The sequence below is a fragment of the Pinus tabuliformis genome, chromosome 1_2, assembly GCF_031772625.1.
Source record: "Pinus tabuliformis cultivar Carrire ecotype Pingquan chromosome 1_2, CPIR1, whole genome shotgun sequence".
Classification (NCBI taxonomy): domain Eukaryota; kingdom Viridiplantae; phylum Streptophyta; class Pinopsida; order Pinales; family Pinaceae; genus Pinus; species Pinus tabuliformis.
Genome location: NC_142298.1, coordinates 1,239,179,469 through 1,239,190,135, shown reverse-complemented (window position 1 = coordinate 1,239,190,135; position 10,667 = coordinate 1,239,179,469).

Sequence of the window (10,667 nt, the reverse complement as noted above, 5' to 3'; positions counted from 1 at the left end):
TGTCATATCCGCATGATGATGCACTTCACCAGAGTGAGGATGATGAACATCTCGGCATACTTATTTCACGACATTCAGAGGATGGCCACTACCTTTCGGAGACAGACCCCAGTACAGCAGCTTCGGAGCCTATGCCATCATGGTCTTATTCAGCTAGTAGTTTCCCATCAGCTGAGCCAGCAGGGCATCCCTTGGGCGGATTTCATCTCCCGAGATGTTTTCACACAGCCACATTCAGGGCCGGAGGCAGTTCATGATGAGGGAGGGCCATCACATCAGCCTGAGATCAGCATTCCTAGATACATGGCTTCTTCTCCTCGGGTCACATATCAGAGAGGTCACAGAACCTTATTTGCAGCAGCCCGATGAGTACTTTCTCCACAGCCAGTGGAAGGGGTCTCGTCTTCATCATCAGAGCAGCGAGTGTTATCTCCACACCAGGTGGAAGGGGCCTCGCTTTCTTCATCGGCACAGGCAGTACGAGAGGGCAAGCAGCCCATGGTTGAGGATGAGGCAGTTGGAGAGGCACATGATGATTTCACTGGTTGCGATGCCCACTCTCCCTCTTCAGATTTTGATGAGATCATCCGGCGGAGAGATGAGGAGAACCTTGTGTTGCAGCGGAAGCTTGAGATGGCTCAGTGGACCATCACTTATTTAGAGCAGCGCAACCGACAGCTAGAGACGGAGAAAGAGCTGGATGAACTATGGAGAATCCGCGGTAACAGAGGCTTAAACCGCAGGAGGCCTGGTGACCCATTTCCCGGTGACCGGGAGACTTGGTACATTCATGAGATTACTCGTTTGGAGAGATTGTTGGAGAAGGCAAACCATGACAAAGAGCTTCTCCGAAACATGAGGACACATTACTGGGCCAGATTACATGTTTGCAAGGCGAGAATGAAAATTCTCCAAAGAAAGCTATCGGAGGCCCGGAAGAGGAAGAAAAGGACAAATCCACTCCGCATCTTGGCTGAGGCCTCCCTCACTCATCATGGTACTGATCAGCCTTGATCTAGCATCAAAATGTGAAAATTTTGAGAATTTTGGAGCATTTTGGAAATTTTTGGTAAAATTACAGGTTTTGCCCACGGTTTGGTCTCACCCCGGGTGAGACCATTTTGGAGGACTGCTCGGAATTTTGAAAACTTGGCATTTTTGGAAAGGGCATGCAAAAATAAAAATTACCAATGCTTGGGAGAAGCCTGATTTTGAGTTTTGAGCCTCCAAAAGCTCAAAATACATCAAAAAAATGACTTTTTGCCCACTTTTTGAGTTGCAGAAAGTGACCTTGGGAGAAATGGTTTTTGAGGGGACAAATCAACACCAAATTCTGAAATTCCACTTGGGATGGAAAGTAGACAGGCCAAGCTTTCCAATGAGCCATCTTGCACCTTATTTGGACCCGTGGAACCCACTCAAAAACAGCTGTGAAGGGGCACGACCAGAACTTCCAGATTTGCCAGAATTCACATTTTTGGTCAAAAAACAGTGTTTTGACTATGGTTGACTATTTTTACTTGTAGATGATGGATAAATGTAATATTTTCATGGCACTTTGGTAGATTTTATCTTTCTTTACCCTTCTAGAAGCTTCCATGATGTAAAAAGTGAAAAATTAATGCATGGATGAGTTAGCTAAGTAATAGAGGCAAGTTGTTTGGCTGCCTATTTTCTAGTTCTTAGTTTAGAATTTGTTCAAACTGCTCCTAGAAAGCTGAGCTCGACCCCTAGAGGTGGGGAAAGGAGTTAGATGGTCTAGATGGTCTATATTATGCTCTCTCCTTCTCATTTTGATGGTTGGACTCTTGTGTAGGGAAGCTTTATTGTATATTGTGCATCTATTTCTGCAATTGAAGGCAAGGAAAGCCAGGGTTTTACAGACATCTTTGAGGATTCTTGTGGATCTGATTGTTGATGGTGTGTTCTCTACATGTTCTTGTAAGTTTGTTTATGTGTTTCACATCTCTCTTATGCTTCTAAATTGGACAGATGAAGTGGTAAAGTTTGAACTCATGTTTTGACATGCTCAACTTTTTAGTTTGTTCAATTTTAATGTTTTCTACTGTCTAGAGAGGATTCGAATTGTGTGTTTGCCCTCTTTAGCTTCTCCTATATCATCTCTGATCATCCATCTCAGATTAAGGCATCAGCACTCATTCCTACCTTGCCCCTTAGATCCCCCTGTGAAAACTGTGCTCAATCCCCGCACCTTGAAATTGCACTTCCACCAATTGCCACCAAAAACCCCAAAAATCATTAAATCAACCCCCTTATCAATTTACTAGCCTAAAATCTTTATTATTAATTGGTCAGCCTAATCATATTGAAAGATCTATCGAATCTGACCCGAGAGAGCCTTCTCATACCTCGTAGGGCTAGCTACGAGGTGAAATGGTTTGATGTAGCCTTGAGAGTTTGTCTATCTCAGCCTAGGTGAATTCCAAGCGCTAACATATTGGCGACCATACTGGGGAGAACATATTAATCGTTTGCTCATTTTTGTGTGAGTTTCGTAAGTCTTAGACGGAGCCTGAAGTTACGCCAGAAGCCTTCGAAAACGCTCTTGTTTTACATCAGCGTTAGTAGATAAACGCTGCTTCAGTCTATCTCCGTGGGATTTGTGAACATAGCGCTTCATTGACACTTTACCCCAGTACATGTATCAAGTTCAGATCTGATTATTGATAGTGGACAACGATCAGACACTTGAAAGGCTGAAATCATTCACTAGCGACTCCTTCACTGAAAACTCCAGAGATCGATGTTTCATGGTGACTTCACTGCAGATAGATCAGTGGGTTTGAGATTTTCATGATGGACCTAATCGCAAGAAGATATGCTCCCTTGAGCCGAGATCACATCCCCGGTTTTCCAAATAAAATTCCGAAGGTAGATTGGTCAAGGAATTTGCCTACATTTAGTGATTATGGTAAGAAGGACGCTGCTCTACATTTGGTTAGATTTCATATGCATATTCGCAAGTTCAAGATCGATTTTCCTGAAGATTGCTTGATGAAGATATTCCTGGCCACTCTGGAAGGTAAAGCCCAAATATGGTATGAAAGTTTGCCGCCTGCTTGTATTTACTGTTTAAAGGATTTTCATGCTATGTTCATTGAACGATATAAGGACTCTTATCCATCATTGAATTTAGTTCATGACTGTTGCAAGCATGCTTATAGTTTTATTGAAAGCCTTGAGAAGTTTTATGAAGATGATAATTTTATGGATGTTGAGATCATGGAGGCTTTGTATGAGAATCCATTTCAGCAACATGAAGAGAACCTAGAGGATTCCCATAGAGACGATCATGAAAATTTGCAGCAGGACCAAGATCTTATTATGGTGGAAAATGAAAAAATTTCGCCTCTTGACAATCAACAGAAATTGCATGAAATGGATCAGCAGTATGAGGAAAATCTGTATACTCCTTCACTTGAAATCAATGAAGACAATCACTGTTTGAGCAGAAGAAAACAAAAGGCATTATCTCCTTTGTCTGAAGAGGAGATAGATCAGCTTTTGAAAGGTCATGCTACAACCCAAGCTAAAGCAGATTTGCAATGCATACACAGTTAGGAAAGTGTTGGGAAAACTTCTTCCTCTGTTGAAAAAGATGACTGTCTTGTAGATCAGCAAATAGATAATGTTTTCCTTCACAAAGATGATAATCCAGTTGTCATATCATTTGAAAATGACTTACCATATTGTCTGACTACCGAAGATCAAAGCATACAGGATTCCCTTTCAGATTCTTCATATGTTTCATGTGCTGAAGTGTTTTTCCAAGAAGAGATCTACTCATCCATTTGTTTGGAATTTTTTGAAGCCCATGAGCATACTTTTACCGAAGCACATGATGAAGGAAGATTAGAGTTTGAAGCAAAGGACACCTTGATTTTTCAGCAGGAGGTGGCAGTGGCAAATCTTCATGTTTTTCACGATCCTCTAACAAGTTTGTTGCAGCCAGCAGTGATAGTGTTTATTGCAGTGTTCAGTGATGAAGGAGATCATGGTCAGCTATGTTTTTGGATGCCCAGTTACCACTATCTATTGTTGATCATGAGATCTAATCAGGAGAATCAATCAAGAAGGCATCTGCTTGATTGGTTGCATTGGCATTTTGATATAGTTTGATGTATATAGTCTTGTAAGAAACACCGGTGGTTGTCATCATGATTTCACATCTTGATCGACTGCTGCCCTTCTCTTGTTTTAGTTAAGTCAGTCATGAGTCATTTGTGTTTGGTCTATTGAGTGAGTTTTTTCAAGTTATTTCAGTTTGCTATCGAGTCGGTTTGAGTCAAGTTTCAGTCAAGTTTTCATTAAATAAATGAGTCAAAGTCTTGTGTTGTTTGCCGAAATAATGACTCCATCGCCCAATGGTTGCATGCACTGGTCTGCTCTCCCAGAGGTTTGAGGTTCTTGGCACCTCCAAGGAGCTACCATCCCCATTGGAGCCAATGTTAGTGTCGGTCTTGAGCCCTCCATCAGTGATCAATAGCTCTTTGCATATGCATAGTTAGGTGTCTCATTCAGTGTCAATTTTGCATCTCATTAGGCATGCCATAACACTGAATGGAGGAGCCAGTCTTTGTTCCCTTCTCAGGCTTCGCTGGATCAGGTCATACCACAATGTAATTGAGTCATGCTTGTTCTTATTTTTGTCTTGAAGTCCCATGGTCTTAGGTCTAGGGTTATAAGTCAAAATCATTTCAAGGTCATGAGTCATGGTCAGTAAGTGCCCAGCAAGCCGGATGGAGTTTTGTACATATGTTTCATTATCATTTTCTTCAGCTACAGCTCATTTTATGCCTTGGATTTAAAAACCCTGTTTTTAAGTCCAAGGCCATGTGGAATTTGAAAAAATAAAGAAATTCTCAAAAAATTTGTAAAAGTGCCGGCAATAACCCTGGTTCCTTCACTACAGTCCCTCGGGCGGTCAACCTGCAAAAAGAACAGAGTCAAACGCATCAAAAAGCTAACTTCAGGACAAAATGAACTCAAAAACAGTGTTAAAGATAATGCCAAAGTTAGAACATTATAAAGTGGGTTTTTTTTAGTTAATTTTTTCAAATTTGGGCATATAAAGACCAATTCCCTCTCTAAAGAGCCTCATTATGCATTTGAGAGCAAGCAAACACCAGTGAGAGAGGCAAGAAGGCAAATTTGGTAAGTTTCAGCAGTTTTCGGGCTATTTCAGGGTGCGCGCCCAAACCAAAGGTGTGCGCGACCACCTGGGTGGGCGCGACCAAACGGAGGCCAACGCGCAGTGTTAAATAACACAGGCGCGACCAGTTACAAGGGCGCGGCCAGTCTGAGCCCGTGCGCGACCAGAACTTCTGTTTGCCCTAAAACTCACTCAAACGCTGAAATCACCCTCAAATTCTCTCAAGTTATTAAGGTATGCCTCATTCACATGTTTGATGATGGTGTTGGGATTGGAAAGGAAGGTAATGATCATAAATTTTGTGCAAGAAATCCATAAAGAAATAGGTTAAATGAATAGTTGTTTTTGCAAGCAATATGTGTGACAGTTTGTTATTTTTCAAGGAAATTTTTCCCTTTGTCCCTCCTTTTATTTTCCCCATACAAATTGCATATGTTAACATGTCAAACTTATTGATCTCATTTGCAAGTCAATTATACAAATCCTACCCCTAAATCATTTGCAAACCCTAGTCCTTTCAAACCCTATAAACCCTACCTTTTCCCCATGTATAATGATCAAACCCTAAGCACTAGTAACACAACAAAATGCCTATGTAAATGTACAGCAGTGAATGAAAAGAAACATTATAAAAACAAATAAAAAGTGATGTCAAGGCATGCACTCAAAAAATTGTAAAAACAGTGAAATTTGCCATTTTGCATAGCCTCAAAAAAAAAAAAAACAAAGGAAAAGGGTCATCTTGTGTATATGTCAAAGACTTCAAAGCTCAATAAGGTCATGACAAAATTTCATTTGCATAGACATCAAAGAAATCAGACTTGCTGTGGTTAGGGTTTGCAGTAACATGGTATCTTTTTCCCCTCCTCAAAAACTCTGTTTTTTTTTTTTTCCCTTACCTAATTTCCTATGTAAACCCTAATTCAATTGCTTGTCCCTTCAATTAAACTCCTTGTGCAATTGAATATCCCTCCCTATGATCAAATCACACAGTGAAACCCTAATTACTCATGGCAAATGAAAAAATAAGGCTGCCTCTGTTTTAAATGAACTGCTGTTATATAAATTGGTTGGCAGCAGACTTTGTTGATGGGTTCCATTGTCCCCCTAAACCTAATCCCTAATACCCTCATTACCCTATTTCCCCTATACCGATGCCCTCATTCCCTCCATGAATCAGATTTTCATTGTCCTTTCCCTTGGTGCTTGAAAAACACAGTTTCCCTAAATAAAGTATTGATTTGCAAATGATGAAAGATGGAATGACATGTTTAGCATTATGTGATTTTTTCCTTCAGAATTCCCTGTTTATGTATATATTTTTCCCTTTCCTATATGTAAATTCCCTCCCCTAACGTATCCCTCATGATGTTTCCCCTTGAAAACAGCATACTTCACAGCATTTTGCAGGCAGGGCAGCGGTCAATTTGACTTGTTTATTCCACCTTGCTCAATAACACCATGTCAACCACTGATACTAATGAGCAAGGTGATGACCGATCATCATCTACTGAGATTGAGACACAGCGGAGGCCTCGTAGGGGAGGCAAGGGTGGTCACCACAAGAGGGAAGAGCCCACATCATTGACGAAGTTGCAGGCTTGCCCATTGGCAGTATCTTGCTTTCAGCATATGGCTTGTTTTCAGTTTTGTGAGAGGCTGTCACACATCCAGCATCACAGAGACTTGGCCCGGTTGTTTGTCCTCCATCTCCATAACAGGCAGGTCACCCTTGCAGGGGTGAATTTTGTGTTTTCTCCAGAGGCTATCACAGATGCTACCGGGATACCCAATGTGGGTGAGGTGTGGCCGAAGCGCAAGTGGCTGGACCTAGTATACTATGAGCCATATGTCAGGCCTACATATGTGCACCACTTGTCAAGGAACTTTCCTATTAATTTCCTCCGAGCAGAGTATATAGACATCATGAGACTCATTATGCACTACTTCACATGTGAGGGAAGATTCTCTCGAGTATTTTCTTGTCATATCCGCATGATGATGCACTTCACCAGAGTGAGGATGATGAACATCTCGGCATACTTATTTCACGACATTCAGAGGATGGCCACTACCTTTCGGAGACAGACCCCAGTACAGCAGCTTCGGAGCCTATGCCATCATGGTCTTATTCAGCTAGTAGTTTCCCATCAGCTGAGCCAGCAGGGCATCCCTTGGGCGGATTTCATCTCCCAAGATGTTTTCACACAGCCACATTCAGGGCCGGAGGCAGTTCATGATGAGGGAGGGCCATCACATCAGCCTGAGATCAGCATTCCTAGATACATGGCTTCTTCTCCTCGGGTCACATATCAGAGAGGTCACAGAACCTTATTTGCAGCAGCCCGACGAGTACTTTCTCCACAGCCAGTGGAAGGGGTCTCGTCTTCATCATCAGAGCAGCGAGTGTTATCTCCACACCAGGTGGAAGGGGCCTCGCTTTCTTCATCGGAACAGGCAGTACGAGAGGGCAAGCAGCCCATGGTTGAGGATGAGGCAGTTGGAGAGGCACATGATGATTTCACTGGTCGCGATGCCCACTCTCCCTCTTCAGATTTTGATGAGATCATCCGGCGGAGAGATGAGGAGAACCTTGTGTTGCAGCGGAAGCTTGAGATGGCTCAGTGGACCATCACTTATTTAGAGCAGCGCAACCGACAGCTAGAGACGGAGAAAGAGCTGGATGAACTATGGAGAATCCGCGGTAACAGAGGCTTAAACCGCAGGAGGCCTGGTGACCCATTGCCCGGTGACCGGGAGACTTGGTACATTCATGAGATTACTCGTTTGGAGAGATTGTTGGAGAAGGCAAACCATGACAAAGAGCTGCTCCGAAACATGAGGACACATTACTGGGCCAGATTACATGTTTGCAAGGCGAGAATGAAAATTCTCCAAAGAAAGCTATCGGAGGCCCGGAAGAGGAAGAAAAGGACAAATCCACTCCGCATCTTGGCTGAGGCCTCCCTCACTCATCATGGTACTGATCAGCCTTGATCTAGCATCAAAATGTGAAAATTTTGAGAATTTTTGAGCATTTTGGAAATTTTTGGTAAAATTACAGGTTTTGCCCACGGTTTGGTCTCACCCTGGGTGAGACCATTTTGGAGGACTGCTCGGAATTTTGAAAACTTGGCATTTTTGGAAAGGGCATGCAAAAATAAAAATTACCAATGCTTGGGAGAAGCCTGATTTTGAGTTTTGAGCCTCCAAAAGCTCAAAATACATCAAAAAAATGTCTTTCTGCCCACTTTTTGAGTTGCAGAAAATGACCTTGGGAGAAATGGTTTTTGAGGGGTCAAATCAACACCAAATTCAGACATTCCACTTGGGATGGAAAGTAGACAGGCCAAGCTTTCCAATGAGCCATCTTGCACCTGATTTGGACCAGTGGAACCCACTCAAAAACAGCTGTGAAGGGGCGCTACCAGAACTTCCAGGGGCGCGACCAGAACTTCCAGATTTGCCAGAATTCACATTTTTGGTCAAAAAACAGTGTTTTGACTATGGTTGACTATTTTTACTTGTAGATGATGGATAAATGTAATATTTTCATGGCACTTTGGTAGATTTTATCTTTCTTTACCCTTCTAGAAGCTTCCATGATGTAAAAAGTGAAAAATTAATGCATGGATGAGTTAGCTAAGTAATAGAGGCAAGTTGTTTGGCTGCCTATTTTCTAGTTCTTAGTTTAGAATTTGTTCAAACTGCTCCTAGAAAGCTGAGCTCGACCCCTAGAGGTGGGGAAAGGAGTTAGATGGTCTAGATGGTCTATATTATGCTCTCTCCTTCTCATTTTGATGGTTGGACTCTTGTGTAAGGAAGCTTTATTGTATATTGTGCATCTATTTCTGCAATTGAAGGCAAGGAAAGCCAGGGTTTTACAGACATCTTTGAGGATTCTTGTGGATCTGATTGTTGATGGTGTTTTCTCTACATGTTCTTGTAAGTTTGTTTATGTGTTTCACATCTCTCTTATGCTTCTAAATTGGACAGATGAAGTGGTAAAGTTTGAACTCATGTTTTGACATGCTCAGCTTTTTAGTTTGTTCAATTTTAATGTTTTCTACTGTCTAGAGAGGATTCGAATTGTGTGTTTGCCCTCTTTAGCTTCTCCTCTATCATCTCTGATCATCCATCTCAGATTAAGGCATCAGCACTCATTCCTACCTTGCCCCTTAGATCCCCCTGTGAAAACTGTGCTCAATCCCCGCACCTTGAAATTGCACTTCCACCAATTGCCACCAAAAACCCCAAAAATCATTAAATCAACCCCCTTATCAATTTACTAGCCTAAAATCTTTATTATTAATTGGTCAGCCTAATCATATTGAAAGATCTATCGAATCTGACCCGAGAGAGCCTTCTCATACCTCGTAGGGCTAGCTACGAGGTGAAATGGTTTGATGTAGCCTTGAGAGTTTGTCTATCTCAGCCTAGGTGAATTCCAAGCGCTAACATATTGGCGACCATACTGGGGAGAACATATTAATCGTTTGCTCATTGTTGTGTGAGTTTCGTAAGTCTTAGACGGAGCCTGAAGTTACGCCAGAAGCCTTCGAAAACGCTCTTGTTTTACATCAGCGTTAGTAGATAAACGCTGCTTCAGTCTATCTCCGTGGGATTTGTGAACATAGCGCTTCATTGACACTTTACCCCAGTACATGTATCAAGTTCAGATCTGATTGTTGATAGTGGACAACGATCAGACACTTGAAAGGCTGAAATCATTCACTGGCGACTCCTTCACTGAAAACTCCAGAGATCGATGTTTCATGGTGACTTCACTGCAGATAGATCAGTGGCTTTGAGATTTTCATGATGGACCTAATCGCAAGAAGATATGCTCCCTTGAGCCGAGATCACATCCCCGGTTTTCCAAATAAAATTCCGAAGGTAGATTGGTCAAGGAATTTGCCTACATTTAGTGATGATGGTAAGAAGGACGCTGCTCTACATTTGGTTAGATTTCATATGCATATTCGCAAGTTCAAGATCGATTTTCCTGAAGATTGCTTGATGAAGATATTCTTGGCCACTCTGGAAGGTAAAGCCCAAATATGGTATGAAAGTTTGCCGCCTGCTTGTATTTACTGTTTAAAGGATTTTCATGCTATGTTCATTGAACGATATAAGGACTCTTATCCATCATTGAATTTAGTTCATGAATGTTGCAAGCATGCTTATAGTTTTATTGAAAGCCTTGAGAAGTTTTATGAAGATGATAATTTTATGGATGTTGAGATCATGGAGGCTTTGTATGAGAATCCATTTCAGCAACATGAAGAGAACCTAGAGGATTCCCATAGAGACGATCATGAAAATTTGCAGCAGGACCAAGATCTTATTATGGTGGAAAATGAAAAAATTTCGCCTCTTGACAATCAACAGAAATTGCATGAAATGGATCAGCAGTATGAGGAAAATCTGTATACTCCTTCACTTGAAATCAATGAAGACAATCACTGTTTGAGCAGAAGAAAACAAAAGGCAT